Source organism: Saimiri boliviensis, chromosome 16, assembly GCF_048565385.1.
Source record: "Saimiri boliviensis isolate mSaiBol1 chromosome 16, mSaiBol1.pri, whole genome shotgun sequence".
NCBI classification, from domain to species: domain Eukaryota; kingdom Metazoa; phylum Chordata; class Mammalia; order Primates; family Cebidae; genus Saimiri; species Saimiri boliviensis.
In genome coordinates, this window is record NC_133464.1 from 61,201,208 (window position 1) to 61,219,826 (window position 18,619).

General features: G+C 40.3%; 1 protein-coding gene across 2 annotated transcripts in view; it reads right to left on the bottom strand.

The window, feature by feature from the left end:
• Positions 1 to 18,619, bottom strand: part of CYSLTR2 (cysteinyl leukotriene receptor 2) — a 134,694-nt gene that overhangs the window by 103,309 nt on the left and 12,766 nt on the right. The window contains exon 4 of one of the 2 annotated variants that reach the window (XR_012514380.1): positions 8,416 to 10,950. The exons of the other annotated variant lie outside the window; for it this stretch is intronic. The gene's annotated coding sequence lies outside the window, so the exon portion shown is untranslated. Of the gene's footprint in view, positions 1 to 8,415; positions 10,951 to 18,619 lie in introns of those variants that run through there. 2 annotated transcript variants of the gene reach the window in all.

Sequence of the window (18,619 nt, forward strand, 5' to 3'; positions counted from 1 at the left end):
ATCTCAGAATTCACCCCTATATATTTCATCCATATAACCAAAAACCATTTGTACCCTAAAAACTACTGAAATATATATATAATATAATACACACACATTTTTTTTTGACCCAGGGTCTCACTGTATCACCCAGGCTGGCGTGAAGTGCCATAATCACAGCTCACTGCAGCCTCAACTTCCCAGGTTCAAGTGACCTTCCAACCTCAGCCTCCTGAGTGGCTGGGACTACAGGCACATGCTACCACACCTGGCTAGTTTTTTTATTTTTATTTTTTGTAGAGACAGTTTTCTGACCAAGTTGCTCAGGCTGGCCTCCAATTCCTGGGTTCAAGCGATCCTCCTTCCTCGGCCTCCCAAAGTGCTAGGAGTACAGAAAAAAAAAAAAAATATATATATATATATATATATATATATATATATATATATATTTTTTTTTTTTTTTTTTTTTTTTTTTTTTTAAGAAATATAGGCCAGATGTGGTGGCTCATGCCTGTAATCTCAGTATTTTGGGAGGACAAGGTAAGCGGACCACCTGAGATCAGGAGTTCAGCCTGGCCAACATGGTGAAACCCCATCTCCACTAAAAATATAAAAATTAGCTGGGCATGTTGGTGGGTGCCTTAAATCCCAGCTACTTGGGAGGCTGAGACAGGGGAATTACTTGAACCTACGAGGCAGACATTGCAGTGAACCAAGATCATGCCACTGCACTCCAGCCTGAGTGACAGAGGTAGACTCCATCTCAAAAAAAAAGGAGAGAAAGAGAGAGAGAAGTATAAAAAAGAAGAAAAAAAACCTGCTCCAAATTCTGTCATCCCGAGACAAATACTGTTAACATTTTGATGAATATCCTTCCGGATATTTCTGTGTGTGTCTACATTATTGTCTATCTAAAAAACTAAGAATGAATGTTGCATTTTCTCCAGCATCTTTGAAGTCCTTTAAAATGTTCAAATGACCTATTGACCATTTTCTGTATTGACTTAATGAAATAATGAAAAAAGAGTATTTGTCTACATATTTATCAATCTACATATTCCCTATAAAAATTGCTGTTGGATTTAAAAGAATACTGTCAAGTATAATGAGTTTTTTAAAAGCGTTCTCATTTTAGAGCCATTTTAAATAAATATAAGCATTATTTTCACTCTGTACTCCTAGGAACCAGTCAGCCAAACATTTGCTTCCTCTCTGAGTTCACATATGTGAAAGGAAAGCTGATATTTCTTGTTTGCATGACTGGGAGTTGTTTCAAAAGGAAACCAGAACATTCCTAGCCTGCATGCAGCTGCGGTAGCCACAGACAACTGGAAATTATTCAATTGCAGTGAAGCAGGTCAGGGAGACTCTTCCAGCATGCCCCTCACACACAGAGGGGTGCATGGATTCTTTTCAAATGAAGACTCAGGGTCCATGAGCCTAGTTATAGCACAGCAACCATCCTGGGGCTTTTGCTGTCTATTGAGTGGGCGGTGTAGGGCCTAAGGAGGGGAAGGGGCCTGGGGTACTAGCCTTTTGATTCTGCCAAAACTTTAGAGACATTTCTTGAAGAATAAGCACACTATCTCTTTCTCTCTCTCAGAAAAAAAAAAAAAAAGACACATAAAACACATGGCAGGAAATGAAGACTATTTGGTTTTCTCCCACAACCTCGTACACATATTTTAGGCTCTGTGGCAGACAGAATATCCTTCACCTGTCTGTGCTATTCATCATTCCTGACCCAGGCCTGCAAGCTTCAAGCTTTAGATAACCTTTTCTTTTGTTTTTCTGAATTAGGGTCTCACTCTGTTGCTTAGGCTGGGTGCAGTGGCATGATCATAGCTCACTGCAGCCTCCATCTCCACAGGCTCAAACGATCCTCCCGCCTCAGCCTCTAGAGTATTTGGTATTATAAGCATGCACCTGCATACCCAGCTAATTTTTAAAATTCTTAGTAGAGATAAGGTTTCACTATGTTGCCCAATCTGGTCTTGTACTCCTGAGCTCAAGTGATCCTGCTGCCTCAGCCTCCCAAAGCACTGGAATTACATGGGAGTGTTTTTGATGACTTTTTAAATGACAAAATCATCATCACTTTTGAGTGACAGCTTTCTCTTGGGCAGCACAAAGAGTTATATCCTTCTGGTTAGGCCTGGCCTTTTCCCATGAATCCCTAAATTTCATTCCCCACAGGACTGTCGTGTAGTGTCGGTGCCTGTCTCCCCCTCTCTGAGCATCTTCTCTCCCTCCCAGTGCCCCGTCATTCTCATACCACTAGAAGCCCAAGCCTCTTCTGATGACCCCCAAAGCACAGCACAGGAGCTGCTCCTACAGCCTTGCTGCTCCAGACCCAGAGGCCTGGACTTCACTTATGAGCTGTTTAAAAAACATAGGGTCCTGGAACCCAGCCCAGATAAACCTGCTAAATTGGAACCTGCATTCTGATGAGACTTTAGGTTTGTGAAGCACTGGTCTACACCATTCTCCTGGGACATTGTTTGAGCTTTGTCTCTTCCAACTTGCCTGTGACAGGTCAGGACACTTCTCTGGGCCTCATTTTCTCGTTTGTGGGAGGAGGAAGTAAAGCCCCTCCAGGGGACAGTGTGATAAAGAGAGGCGGCTGCGGACTCAGGCCACCGGCGGCACCACTGGGTCAAGTGATCCAACCTCTCTGCGCCTCAATCTCCTCATCTGCAAAACAGCAATAGTAAGTACCCAGCTGTTAGGGCTGCCATGAATGTGGAGTAAGAACATCTGAATTCCTATGGCTGCTATAAAAAAAAAAAAATTACCATAAATGTGGTAGCTGAAAAACAACACAAATTTTTTAATCTTACAGTTCTGGAGGTCAGAAGTCTGAACTGGGTTTCACTGAGCTAAGATCAAGGTATCAGCAGGCCAGGAGGCTCTAGGGGAGGATCTATTTCCTTGATTTTCTAGCTCCTAGAGGCTGCCTGCATTGCTTTGGCCTGTGGCCTTCCTCCATCTCAAAAACAGCAGTGATCAAGTCCTCAAATCGCATCACATCACATCCCATCACACCAACCTGTGCTCCTGTCCTCACAGTTCCTTCTCTGACTCGCCTGCCAGCCACTGTCACTTGCAAGGAAGCTGTGATGACATTGGGCCTACCTGGATAATCCAGGACTCTCCCCATCTGACCGTCAGCTATTAGCAACCTTAGTTTCTTCATTGCCATGTAACAGAGCATATTTACAGGCTACAGGGATTGGGGTATAGATGTCTCTGCGGGGGCATTATTCTACCCACCATACATAAAAGGACTGCTTCTGTCCCTGGAAAGAAGCACATGATAAATGTTAGCTGTTTTCTTGTGTTCTATGATTCTGAAGACAGCCTGCCCTACCATGCAGGAGCAGAGCACAGGACTACTTGTGTTTTTACAATGAAGTGACCAAGACATTGTCACTAGAAGCCTTCTCTTGTTCTGTCTTGTCTTTCGCTTTCTAACTTTGGCTGCTGTAACTGGATACACACGGGTAAGCAAGCTAGTGACTCTGGCAAGCTAGTCACAGTGACCCAACCACCGTTCCATGTCTAAAGATTGACATGTCTAAAGTTATGTATTAACTATGGATGGTTGCTAAGTTATAGCCTCACTATTCAGTTATGGAATCCACTGCACCCATTTATCTGAATTCTCTCCTACATATCACACACTCTCTATATTGTGCATTCATTCATGCATACGTGCACTCATTTACACAGGAAACATTGAATGCTTATCATGTGCTAAGTGCTGGAGAGATAACAAGGATAAGCAGTGCTATGAGAATTGCTCCCTGCTGAGATGTGTTGGGAGCTACCATCGGGATCCAGAGGAAAGCTGAATGGCCCGGAGTCCCCCAGACCTTGCTTCAACAGAGCAGCATCACATTTTTCTATTTTATATATTGGGGTTCTTGTAAGATTTTGTTTGAAAACAGTGTCTTCTTCCTAGTGCCTGGCACATAGTAGGCACTCACGAATGCAAATAAGTGTCTGGGGACCGCTGGCTCAGGACATCAACTGCTGATGCTCTGGGATCCCCACTTCAAGCTTCTTTATCTCTAAGCCTGGAAACTCCTTTCCCCCCAGGCTCTCCCTCCTCCTTGACCTTTATTGGCCTTGATTTCTGATTTATTGATGTATTTATCGCTATTTCTGAGCCACAGCTTTTGCTCTACTTCTGCTATTTCTGGAGCACATTCAGTCATTCCTACTGTCTTTCTCTCTCCTGTTAGCTAAATCCCAGCTCATCATCATAATTGCATTCTGCAATCCGCTGTGACGTCTCCTGCCTTCCCCAACTTCAATATCTCCCTTCCCAACCCCAGCCCACCTTTCCCTGGGGGAGAGGAGTCATGCTACCTTCCCCATCCCAGCCCGCCCTCTCTTCTCTTATTACCACAGGGCAGTGCAAATATCTAACACTCTCACACAGCTCTTTTTCCCCTAAGGCATTTGAAATTACTTAAATTAAGCTGCCTCAATTATTTACTTTCAACAGCTTCTAATAATACGTTTTATTTATAGTTCTTTAGAGTTCACAAAGCTCTGTGACATTATCACATTTAATTTGAGCCTCAAACGCCCTTATGAGGTAAGCAAGGCAGTGACTTTTATTTTTGCTTTGGAGGGAAGAAACAGGCTCAAAGAGAACCAATGCTTTGCCCACAGCCACCGGCACTAAAGCAGAAAAACTGGCCCCAAACCCAGATTTTCTCAAGTCCAGCCCTTTCTGCACCGTGTGTTGGGCCTCAATTTCAGAGATGAGGAAGTTCAGGACCTGTTTCAGTTTTGTTTTACAAATGGATGTGGCAAAGGAACAAGGCAGTACTGTTAATCCTGGCTGCAGCTGCTGGAAAATGTGCTGCAGCCTCCTCAGTGTGAGCTGTGTATTGAATTTAGAACCTCAAACAAAGCTTAGTAGAAAGAAGGAAGACAAAAAAAGTTTCCCTTTACAGTTCATTTTGGTTCCCCATTTGACTTCAAAGAAAGGAAAGAGAAAGAGGAAATCGCGTTTTTGTTATTGCTGCAGTCACATTAATTATGCGATGCTTTGTTAGGAAACACAGTTTTCTTTTTATGAAACAGTGCAGCCCTTTGGAACCAGTGAAAATACAAAGTTCAGCAAAATTCGACACGGCACACCATTAACCTGCACGATGATAGAAGGATAATTAAGATGTTGTATCTTAATTATCTGGTAGCAGAAGTATGAGTCTCCCAGTCTCCAGACTTAAACAGCAAGTAGTGGGCTGTACAAGATCAGGAGGCAGTCACCCCACTCTGCTCTGTTCCCTCTCCTCTGCCCTCCTTGGAGAAACCTGTATAGACAGGGTTGTCCTCAGAACTTAGACATATGTGAAATACATAGGATTTTGGAAGGTGTCTTTTGTTTTGTTTTGTTTTTTAAGGTACTAAAACAAGTAACAGAGTATACCATTTGAGTCAGGCAAAATGAATGGAAACTGTTGAAAACTCCTTAGGAAAAGGGATCACGGTAAAAGCTAATCAGGCTTCACATCAGCTCTCCCTTACTGAGTCACCTGAGGAGCAAAATAAGAAATAAATGAGTACAAACTTGAATAGGAGACAAGAAGCCCTCCTGACTAGGGATCATTGATTTGAGTTAAAGAATGTAGAATGCCTTTCTATAAAAGGAAAAGCCCTGTGGTTTTGAATTGGGAACAGGGGATTCAGTGTGATTCAGTCAAAATTTAAATAAACATATATTCGCACTATCTCTATTAAAGGGGCCAAGAAGCACTAATACCTCAGTAGCAATGATCACAGCTGATGCTCAGATTTTGGTTTCTAAACATCATTGCACTAGGCTTCTTGGAGAAACTGAATAGGTTCAGGGTTAGGAGAGGGAAAGTACAAGGTAAGCCTGTTGTGTACCAGAAAGTAGAAAAATATTCAAAGACCTATAGGTTTATGTAAAAAAAATATATATATATATATAAGATCATGCAGGCCCAAATAGGAATAAGTGGTTCCCTGAGGAAGGAATCTAAGGAACAGAAGCAACTTTACCCACCAGTCATGTGGCTAATGATAAGTAAATGAGGCTTTTGAAGCCACTTGAACTATATAAAGTCTTAAAGACCCCAAATTAATCTTGGTCTTCTTTGAATATTCATTCTCTTCTTTCTCGGTCATAACATTAAGTACTTAATTTATATTTACGGATTTGATTCAGTTTTTGATTTTGTTTTGTTTTTTTCATTGAAAGGGACTTTGGGAAAGCAACAAATTATTTGATGATATAAATAATCACCTTGAGAGTTATCTGTTTTCCAACTTTAGATTTTCCTATACTGGATTTCCTAAAAGCAAAGAATATACACAGTCCTCATATATGTACGTGTATATTACAGAACTAAAAACTACAAGTTGTGGTGCATGAAGTTCATAAATGAATTTAGGTAATTACTTTAATGGGAAAATTAGAATAAAGTTCTAAAACATATTGCAATTCGTTAAATAGACAATTTGATTCAGATATCACCTTAAGTTTTATATTGTACTGTGAATATATTGAATGAGGTTTAACAACAAGTACTACTGAATTAAACACATAAAGTTTCTATGCATTATCCCCTACCACACTCCCCACAGAAGACTTAAAGGCCTCATAATACCTAAGGGCCTGTGTATCACAGACCGTGGGACACAAAAGACAGGAATATCTTTGATGAGGTTATCACTCTCTAGCACTTCCTCTGAAATCTGGAGAACCCACCTGCCGTACCTCTGAGAAGAAGGACATTTTGATTTGATGTGGCAAAGTCAGATGAGCCACATAAAATACCAAGAACATATTTCTCACATTCCCAGTTGCAAACATACCTGTGAAACATAGCCTAATAGATGGAATGTCACCTGAAGTCTACAGAAATTAAAGGCTGATCCCTCACAATGTCCTTGGGCTAAATCTGTGATCCTCAGAAAACTGATCTCACCAGCAAGCCTCATCAGGGGCACAGGCACACACTCTCACACTTATGCTAACACACACACACCTATGTTTCCGCCTCTCTGCTCTGGCTGATTGAGTTGCTTGTGTGCAGACTGTTTCATCATTGCAACTAGTACTTATTTTCTGGTCTGTACCTTGGCTAACTTGAGAAGAGCCACACTTTTCTGTGTGTGGATATGAGAAAAAGCCTGGATTCTTCCTTCTGGTTGAATTAGTGACTACAGAGGTTTCTTATACTTTAGCCAAGATTGGTGACATAATCCAAGTATTCCCCAACTCAGGTGCAGTTTGGTGGCCTCTGGCTATGCACATTGGATCAGGTACCCCAAATCATGGCCTAGCAGCCCTGTCTCAGCCAGGGAGTTTCCTGACACCAGCCTTGGCATATGAGAGATCTTATCTATCTGGTCAACCTTCCAACTCTCTAGAAATAGAGTTGTTCCTTTCTTAAAAAAGCATACTACAGAAGTCATTGGACCACAACAAATGGTTTTAAATCTTATCCTTATAATGCTCATCAGGGTTTCTCAACTTCAGCACCATTGACACATCGGACATGGTAACTGTTGTTGGGGTCTTTCCTGTGTATTGAAAGATGATTAGCAGCACCCCTGACCTCTACTCACTGGATGCCAGTAGATCTTCCAAAGTTGTTGCAACCAAAAATGTCTCTAGGAATTTCCAAATGTCTCCCGAGAGACAAACTCATCCCCAAATGAGACATACTGATATACACAAATAATATTGTTCAAACTGGCTAACCATCTCAGTTTACAACACCTGAAATCTGTACAATTGCCTTACCATTTCATATTCAGCAATTACCTACATTATCATAATGCAGGTATCAACTACATTTTAAAAAGCAGAAAATACTGAGTGATCATAACAGTTTGAGCTATCATAGTCTTGGTTTTAAACTATATTCCTACTTCCTCTAGTCAAGTATATCTATGACTTTTTTAGGCCGTTTTTCCTCTCACAATACTCCATTCTAAGATAAACTGCAGTGCACATTTGTTTTTATTTTCTTTTGCCTAAATAAAGGACAGGAGGCAAAGTTACTGATAACTGCAAGTTGCAGAGTTAGTATTGTAAAACCTCTCAAAGTGCTTCCTATCACTGTTATAATACAGCAGGTCAGAAGTTAAAAGAAAAAAAGAAACAAAGAAAGATCACTTTTTTTTTGAGACGGAGTTTCGCTCTTGTTACCCAGGCTGGAGTGCAATGGCGCGATCTCGGCTCACTGCAACCTCCGCCTCATGGGCTCAGGCAATTCTCCTGCCTCAGCCTCCTAAGTAGCTGGGATTACAGGCACGCGCCACCACGCCCAGCTAGTTTTTTGTATTTTTAGTAGAGACGGGGTTTCACCATGTTGACCAGGATGGTCTCGATCTCTTGACCTTGTGATCCACCCATCTCCCAAAGTGCTGAAATTACAGGCTTGAGCCACCGCGCCTGGCCAGATCACCTTTTTTAAACTGGTGTAAACATCCTTCTTTATTTGTCAAGACCCTCTATTATCACTTTTTCTTTGCTGGAATAGCATAAATATTTTTTTTTCATGAGACATTATTGCCAATTACTCCATAGATAAGATAGCATTTATTTATCATTATTTCTACATAAGAAACTTGAGGACATTGTGTTTTTCTGCCTTTGTAGTAGCAATTTCATTTCAATCTCTCTCCAAGATGCTGACCAACTGTTTATCCTATCTTCCCCTGGGTGTTTTTACAAACAAACAGTCTAAAACACTAGCAGAATCTATTGCTCTGTCTTCCGGGTGAGTCACACAGCTTATTAAAAGCATGTCAAGGCCAGTGCAAGCTCAGATAACTTGACAGTTGATGAAACAAAAGGGTTGTCTTTGTTGCTTTTTTTTTTTTTTAATTTAATGAAGTCTCACATGGCCTAATGCTAAGGTTTCTACAGCCATGGTCCCTTATACTTTAAACACTTATATTTAAATGTGATAATTACCCTTAAATAATTATAGCAATCCAGGCTTGAATACAAAACAACCAGAAGAATGGGATTGATAATTGGAAACTTTATAGAATAATTAGGGAAGAAATTACTTTCTCTTGGTCCTCTGTAGAAGTGGGAATTTTTAGAGCAGGGAGAGACTTTGGGAGTTACTTAGACCAGTCCCTTTATATTACAGATGAGGAAGCTGGAAGCCAGGATGGTTTGGTGACTTATCTAAGGTCAGCAGACAGCTGGTGACGAATAAAAAGAGAGAGAGAAATTTTTCCCAGTGTTTTTCCATTAGACTATGGATTTAAATTATTTTTGGACATTTGGACAATAAAAAAATCTATTTGTTAATTAAATTGAGTCTTTATTATAGCTGTAATGCTAGACATTCTATGTATCTCTTAGAAGTTTGTAGTACAGAGATTTGGGCATAGAGCATATATGGCTTCAATACAGATTTCTGGGAATGTTTAGATACTGAGTGCATTTAAATTCAGTGAAGAAGAAAGAAAATCAAGTTCAATATTTTCTAATTTTTTTTTTTTTTTTTTTTTTTTTTGAGACAGAGTCTTGTTCTGTTGCTCAGGCTGGAATACAGTGGCGTGATCTTGGCTCACTGCAATCTCTACCTCCCTAGTGCAAGCCATTCTCTTGCCTCAGCCTCCTGAATAGCTGGGACTACAGGCATGTGGCACCAAGCCCTGCTAATTTTTGTATTTTTAGTAGAGACAGGGTTTTGCCACATAGGCCAGGCTGGTCTCAAACTCCTGACCTCAGGTGATCCACCTGCCTCGGCCTCCCAAAGTGAGGGGATTACAGGTGTGAGCTGTGCGCAACCTGATTTTAATGAAGAACAGACTGCATTTGAAACCATTTTGACCAACAGAGGAGATAGTGAAGTTTTGCTGGGAATAAAGTGTTTTCTGCCCATTGCTTCTGGTTTTAACAATCTTGAGTGGAGATACCACTGAAACAGAAATCTGGTAGGAAGAATTCAAGGCAAAGAGACCATTGTGGATGAAGAGGCCTATCATTCTAGATAGAGATGAGAAATGGCATTGCCTAATATCTAAGTTAATCTAGAGAGCAGCAATGGTCAGGAGCCTTGTTCTGCAGCCTCCACCGCCCAGTTTCAAGCCACAGCTGCTATATTATAGTAACCTTGTCTACCTTTACCTCACATGTCACTACTATCATTAGGTTCCTTTTCTTTTCAGGTAAGAACCCATGAAAAAATTTTTGTTGTTTCCCCCAGACTTTGTCCAAGCTTAGGCATATTGTTTAGTTGGTCTGAAGAAATTGTACCAAGTTTGAGTCTGCAATTTCAGGCAGAGAAGTTTACTCCATAGCAGAACAGAAACCTACACCTGTAATCTCCCCAGTTCAAATATGAAGCCACACGTTGTAAGAGTGAATACTCCTGTGGTTCAGATCCAGCTCTCACTGCCTCTATGGGAGCTAGCTCTCATGCAAGTGGTCTGAGGTTTCCTTCTCTGAAGGGAGGGGTGCTTCCTGCAGATAAGGGAGTAGATATCTCAAGTCAGAGTGTATCACATTTTCTATGAAGGTGATATTCAGCAAAGAAGACACTGGTCCACAGAAATTCTATTTGCAGTAGACTTGTTTTCTCATTTCTCATTGTCATCCTCAGAGAATAGCTTTCAAAAGCAGGTTTGTGTGTACTTTTGGTCTGTGAGTCCATTTCAGTGAACACTTACTAAACACCATCATTGAGTTCACTGTTCTGACAGGTCCAATAGAGAAAATGGTCCTTTCAGGGAGCAACAGCTAGTTTCTTTATCCTGTTACTTTACTGTAGTTCAGATACATTGCCTGCAAGTTGCATGGGTTCTTCTGTGTATCTCAGGCATTAACTTCCTTTTTCAAAAACATCAAAGCAGTAGATGGTGCAATTGCTGCTCAGATAATTTTTTGTGCACTTTATTCCCCTGATTAAGAGTGTGTAAATTTGCTGATTCAGATGCTATATAGCAATAAACCTGAAAAGAGTAATATCAATATTTATCAATGTTTACTTGGTAAATGGCAAATTTATCATGACCTTAAATATTTTTAAACTTATATATTACTGCAAATAGAGTCACAAAACATGGCTGAGCATTTTGGGTTGTACTTTCAAAGTCTCAAAGGAATGAACAAGTCTGGGTTATTAGCACTAATCTCAAAAAATCAAGGTGTTTGGGGAAGAGCCAATATTATAAATGAGCTTGAAGCATATTATCAAATTAATCCTGGTTGATGCAATGACTGTCCTAACTTGTGAAGCCACCAGTCCCCATTTGAAGATGTCAACATCAAAAGTGAAACAGCATTTACTGAGTGCCCACAGTTCTCCAAGCAGTGAAGAGGAAACCAAAATGAAAAAGCTTCACCCCCATGAGCTTCTAATTATAAGGAAATAATAGGTAGGGGATTATAAGGGACAAGTGAATAGAAATGACAAGATCATATTGAGCAAGAAGAAATTTTAAGATGAGCTCAGGAAAATAATTCCATCAAGCCTCTCAGTATAATCACTGGAGCCATTATGCTGCAAATGTTGTTGGAGCTATTAGTATTAATAATAGTAATCATCATTATTACGAGTGCGGTGGAGAGAACAATTTTGCAGCTGTAGAAAGATAGTACAGATAGACTTCAAGAGAAATGTCCTTTCCATCGTATGATGCTATGCACAATATGAATTCTAAGAAAAAAAGTTCTAACCACTTTGTTACCAAGAAAACGCTGCCTGACCACATCTGAGGCAAGTGTCTTCTTCACAATCGTATTTCTTTTTTTTTTTTTTTTTTGAGATGGAGTTTCGCTCTTGTTACCCAGGCTGGAGTGCAATGGCAGCGCAATCTTGGCTCACCGCAACCTCCGCCTCCTGGGTTCAAGCAATTCTCTTGCCTCAGCCTCCTGAGTAGCTGGGATTACAGGCACGTGCCACCATGCCCAGCTAAATTTTTTGTATCTTTAGTAGAGACGGGGTTTCACCATGTTGACCAGGATGTTCTCGATCTCTTGACCTCGTGATCCACCCGCCTCAGCCTCCCAAAGTGCTGGGATTACAGGCTTAAGCCACCACGCCCGGCCCACAATCGTACTCTTTTAATTATAGAAGATAATTTTTGTTTTTGAGTTAGGGTCTCGCTCTGTGTGCTATGACACAGTCATGACTCACTGCAGCCTCTACCTCCTGGGCTCAAGCGATCTTCCTATTTCAGCCTCCTGAGTAGCTGGGACTGTAGGCGAATCCCATCCCACTGGGCTAATTTTTTGTTGTTTTTAGTAAAGACAGCGTCTTGCTATGTTGCGTTGGCTGGCCTTGAACTCCTGAGTTCAAGCAATCTCTTGCCTTGGCCTCCCAGAGTGCTGTGATTATAGGCATAAGCCTGGCAGAGAAGGTGACTCTTAATATAACTGACTCGGGTGAAAAAACACCAGAATCAAGAAGGGTCTTTTTATTGTTTCTTATAAGGTTGGTAGCACATTTATTCATCTTACTGTTTTCTTTCCCCTTTCAGAAGCAACCCACAAAATAAGTTTATCTTGTAATTGTGTGTAAGGAATCAGGTAAAGGGTACAAAATAGAATTTTAGATAAAAAATTAAAGATGTATAGATTATTTAACAGAGCATTTTTATAGAAATTTTTATTGAGATAACTGTAGATTCACATGCGGTTGTAAGAAATAATCCAGAGAATACTTTCTACCAGTTTCCCTCATTTTGCAAATCTATAGTATAATATCACAGTCAGGATATTGACAGTGATACAAGCCACCTACCTTCTTTATATTCCCCAGTTTAGCATGTAAATATTTGTGTATTTAGTTCTATAAAATGTTATCACATATATAGGTTCATGAATCCATCACCACAGTTAACATACAGAATATTTCATCACCATGAGGGTCCTTCCTGCTGCCCATTTATAACACTACCACCTCTCCCCTCCCTCTTCCTTAACCCTGGCAACCACTAATCTCCATTTCTAAAAGTCTGTCACTTTTAAAATGTTACATAAATGGGATCATACAGGATGTAATCTTCAAAGATTGGCCTTTTTTCACTCACCATAATTCCAGGAAGATTCATCCAAGCTACAGCCTACGTTAACAGTCTGTTCCTTTTAATTCCTAATAGTCCAAGGAATGCGTGTACCAGAGTGTGTTTAATCACTCATATCTTGAAACACATCTGGGCTGTTTCCAGTTTTCAACTATTATAGAAGATGCTATGAACATTCACATACAGATTTTCATTTCATTTGCTCAAGAGTATAATTGCTGGGTCATATCTTAATTACATATTTAGCCTTATAAGAAATTACCAAACTGTTTTCAAAATGACTGTATCATTTTACATCCCCACCAGCAATGTGGGAGTGATCTGGTTTCTCCACATCCTTCTCAGCACCTGGTGTTGTTGCTGTTTTTTTTATTTTAGTCATTCTGATGGGTGTGCAGTAATAGCTCATCCTGGTCCTAAGTCGGATTTTCCTAATGGCAAGAGATGTTGAACATTTGTTCATATGCTTACTTGCCAACCATGTGACCTCTTTAGTAAAATGTCTTTCATGGCCTTCATCCATTTTCTTATTGGATTGTTTGGAGTTTTTTGAATTTTAAGTTTTGAAAATTCTTTATATTTTCTGGAAACCACTCCCTTGTTGACTATGTTGTTTATAACTATTTTCTCCTAATCTGTAGTTTATCTTTTCATCCTCTTCCCATAGGCTTTTGCAAGGCAAAAGTATCTAATTTTGAGGAGACACAATGTATCAATTTTTTTCTTTCATGGATTATGCGTTTGGTGTAAAGTCTAAGGACTTTTTGCCTACTCCTAGATCTTGAAGATTTTCTTCCTGTTGTTTTTAACATTTTGTAGTTTTATGTTTTACGTTGGTTTTATTTTGTTTTTAACATTTCGTAGTTTTATGTTTTACAATTAAGTTCTTTTTCGGTTATTTTGTATAATGTATGAGATTTGAGTTGAGTTCTTTTGTTTTTGATTTGTATTGTTTGTTTTTTGTCTATGGGTATTAAATTGCTCCAGCACCATTTGTTGAAAAGACTTAACCTCCTCCATTCAATTGCTTTTATGGATGTATTGTCAAATAATTTTTATAACATTATAGTTGACATTATTAGCTCCCATGATACATACCAAAAATATCTAAATTTTGTAGCATAGCGTTCAAGGCTTTCTTGATTATTGCCTCATAAAGTAGGTAGTATCCCCACTGGTATCAGTTCGGATAGGTTCAGTTACAGTGTGCAGAGAACATATGAACAGTGACTTATAGAAGGCAAAAGTATTGTATGGCAACTCTATAGTCAGAGACAGGCTCTTTCTCAATTGTTGCTCTATTACCTTCAACATATGGTTTCCATCTTGTGATCCAAGAAACTAATTTAGGTCCAGCCATCACATCCACATGCTGGCCAAGCAGATGGAAAAAGTCAAATGGGGTACTGGGACCAAATGTGCTGGGTAGGCGACAACAAAAACAACAACAACAATAGCAAAACTGAATAACCCAATGGAGTGCAGTGGAAGGATCATAGCTCCCTGCAGCCTTGAACTCCTGGGCTCAAGTGATTCGTCCACCTCCACCTCCCCAGTAGCTAGGACTATAGATGTGTGCCACCACACCCAGCTATGAACAGGCCCATTCCAGAAATTACAAGAATACTCCAAGGTTCTAGAGATGGGGATCTCTCTGTTGTTCAGTTCAATGGATCATCCCAAAGTGCTGGGATAACAGTCATGAGCCACTATGCTCAGACTTATTTTTTTTCTTTTTGAGATGGATTCTTGCTCTGTCACCCAGGCTGGAGTGCAGTGGCATAATCTCGGCTCATTGCAACCACTACCTCTGAGATTCAAGCGATTCTCCTGCCTCAGCCTCTCAAGTAGCTGGGATTACAGGTGTGTGCCACCATACCCGGCTAATTTTTGTATTTTAATAGAGACAGGGTTTCGCTGTGTTGGCCAAGCTGGTCTTGAACTCCTGGCCTCAAACAATCTGCCTGCCTCAGCCTCCCAAAGTGCTGGGATTACAGGCGTGAGCCACCATGCTCAGCCTGGCCTTAATTTTTTAAATAAGAGGTCATATATGTGTTTTACCTACTAGATTTAAATAGAAATTTTCTGTGTATGATTAAGACTAGTCATATATTAAGATAGAATTAACCATGTAAGCCTTCTGATATTGTAGCAACAAGCACAGATGAAATGAAAGAATGCAATTCATATATTTTCGTGAAATGGTCACTTGAGTTCCACTGAAATCCGCATTCAAAGCCTAAATGTAGTAAGTTGAGATCATATGAATAATCTCAGTCAAAACTCATTTATCTCATCATTATCTAACTTTATCAGGTCTAAGTTATGCCATGTAACTCAGCTCTTTATTTTCTAAAACTTTAAAGTTTCAAATCCGTAGAAAGCTTCATCCATTTTTAAAATATGCTGTAAAAAGATGCTGGATTCAGAGAGACCTGGGCTTGATACTCAGTTCATCTTGAACAAATTACTCAGCCTCTTTAGTTCCTCTTTTATAAATTGAGGATAGTAACAGTGTTTATCTTACGGAGTTACTGTGAGGTTTAAAATAGGTCATATGTAAGGGCTTAGCATAATGCCTAAACGTAATATGCATGCTTCAATAGTGTCATTATCACTATGATTAATGGCACCTGGTACCTAGTACACAGCACTCAGTAAATGTTAGTTCCTTTTCTCCGTAACAGGAGTTCTTGTTGCCATGGTTCTGCATATCAAATCACTTCCCATATACATGTCTTACCATTAATTTACATTCTAAAGCCCACACCAGTGCCAACACAAAACTGTATTAAAACAAAAAGTGTGTAAGTAAAGTGTTATGGTAGGGTTCTTCAGATGTAATATTTTACTGGTACTATTTATTTATAAATAGGAATTCTAATTAAGTAACAACATGAAATGAAACCCAGCATACAAGCTGGCCAAGAGCTTTTAATTTTATTGATACTCAAAACCAAGTTTGTGTTTTTTTTTCCTCCTTTGAATGTGCTTTGCTTTTTTTTGATTAAGACGTTCTTTCTTTACTTTTTTTCTTTTTTTGAAACAGACTCTAATAAAGAGAACAGGGTAAGATGTGAGGCTGAGTGTGTTTAAGTACGTGAGAGTGTGAGTGTGTTTGTAAGTGAGTGTCCCTATGCAATTACGTCTCTGTATGTTGCTAAGGGGGGAGGGTGAGAATTAAGTACTCGTGCCTTATATTTGTGTGCCATTAATGCCTAATAAATACCATGTGCTTAAATAAGAAAAAAAAAAAAAAAGGGATTGTCTCTTTGGGGTAGAGAATCCTCTCAGCTTTTAGGAAGATGTAGGAGATGTATCTGATTGTGAGCTGGTTCAAATGGTCCTAGTGGGGAAGGAAAGGAACAGGGAACCAGGAAGACTGGTTAAATGAGGGCCTGAACATTCCCATGAATGAAGTAGGTGGCAGTTCTGGGTCACAGGTGATCAGGAGAGACAGATTGCTATGGAAAACCTTGAGATACAGAGGTAGGCTGGAAAAGGATTCTAGGACGTTGAAACCCCGAGTGAGACAAGGAAAAGCTAAATCCTAATCAAAGAGAAGTCCAAAAAAAAAAAAAAAAAAAAAAGTCCTGTCAATCTTGTGGAAAGAGATCAGAAATAGAAGTGGGTTGAGGTGAGACTTGAATACAAGAGAGCATGAGGCACAGGCACAGGGCCTGGAGCATTGCATTGCATCTTCCCAGTTTCTCAATAGTGTAGGTCCTGCCTACTTGGCAGCCCTGTTGTAAACCATGGACTGATAATTGCCTACCAATTTATCTGTCTTAGTCTTCATTTCTCCTCCTATAAATTTGCTTGAGAAGTCCCCTGGGAATAGAATCAATAGCAATTCAGGTGGTGATGCTGGGACAGGGTTTCGGTCCACAGGCCATATCCAGGCTGCATAGCTCCAGGGGATAGGGCCAGAAATTTTCTATAGACCTCTCTCTCAATTTTAATTTTGGAAACCCTGAAGCTGAGTTTACCTCAAACCCTGATTTTGGATTTTGGAAAATTACCCAAAATCACATGGGTAATTATATCAAAGTACAAAAAAAGTCAAATCGTGGCTGGGCATGTTGGCTCATGCCTGTAATCCAAGCACTTTGGAGGCCAAGGCAGGTGGATCACCTGAGGTCGGGAGTTCAAGACTAGCCTGACCAACATGGTGAAACCCCATCTTAAAAAAAAACAAAAAACAAAAAAAGTCAAATCGTTTATGTTGTTTCTTATTCTACTATCATATATATGAGACCATCAATTCAGACTACACTGTTGAACTTTAGAAACATTATACCAGGTCTTGCAAAATGAGACGATACACTGGTTTCCAAGGTTTCTCTAGTGACTTGTGTCTGAGGCCCCAAACCCTACCTAGGAACTAGCACACCAGATAGGAATCTCAGGAGAGAGGATTAAATGGACACTGGTTCTAAATAATACAGACTCAATACTGTTTCTTCTAGGTGGGGCTCTTAAACTTTCTCTCTGACCCATGCCTTGTGATTTCACAGCAGGGATGGCGTTCTTGAGCCAAAAGTGACCTGAGATCCTGGATTTTGAACAGCTTGGTGGGGAAAGAGCCCCAATCTTCCTTCCAGGTTGCAGATTTGGTACAATAATTCCAGACCCACGTTGGCTCAGACTAGAGTGGCAAGATCAGGTTTGAGTTCCTGCTGTTCCAGAGAAAACTTAAGAAGGCCTAATCTGACCTCTAACTAGACTTTAGAACACTCTGTTCATGAAAGTGAAATTCAGGTGAAGAGCCAGTTTGGTAGGAAGGCTGCAAATGACCAGGCCCATTCCAGGAGTTATAAGAACTCTCCAAGGTGAGGGTGTGAGGAACACCACCCCATTGAAGACCCCATGAGGAGAACAGAGAGAGGATATCAAGGCTGCAATATGGCCCTGGGATTGATGACCTACTGTTTTTATACTGGGGTCAGGGTGACATCTCTATCTACATGTATGGGAAAGTGATTCCTACTGTCAGTCATCAAGTGAATAGGTGGATCTGTCCAACCAAAACACAAATCTGCAGATGTCTTGGCTTAGTTTTACCACGTCTATGCTGGCTACCAGGAGCCAGCTGTTCCTCCCTTAGAGCTCTGACCCAAGGGTGGACAGAAAAACTCTTGTTTCCAGTTTAACCCTTCTGAAGATTCCAATAATGCTAAGAGAGAACAAGACAGAAATGACCAAAGAGACTACACAATGTTTTTGCCTAATCCCTGTTTTCTCCTCTCCTCTGCGTCTCAGAACCATTGCTCCAACCATGTCTATTTGTTTCCCTACATCCAACCTGTCCCCCTCATATCATCCTCCAGAACATATATGCTCTCTGTTTAATAATTATCAATGCCCTTGAGGAGCTGCCTTTCTGGATTTATCTCCAGTCTCAGCTCTGCACGTTTCTTTCTGGCATTTCTCACTTTATGAGGTCCAGAGAGTAAGCCTATAGCCTATGTTGAATTTGTCAGAACAGCTTTCATAATGCAGGGTATGTGGCACTGATCCCATTTCCTTGTCCACTGTGATAGCCTGGCCTTGACTCCATGTGCAGAACCAGCCATTCAAAGGGTCATTAACA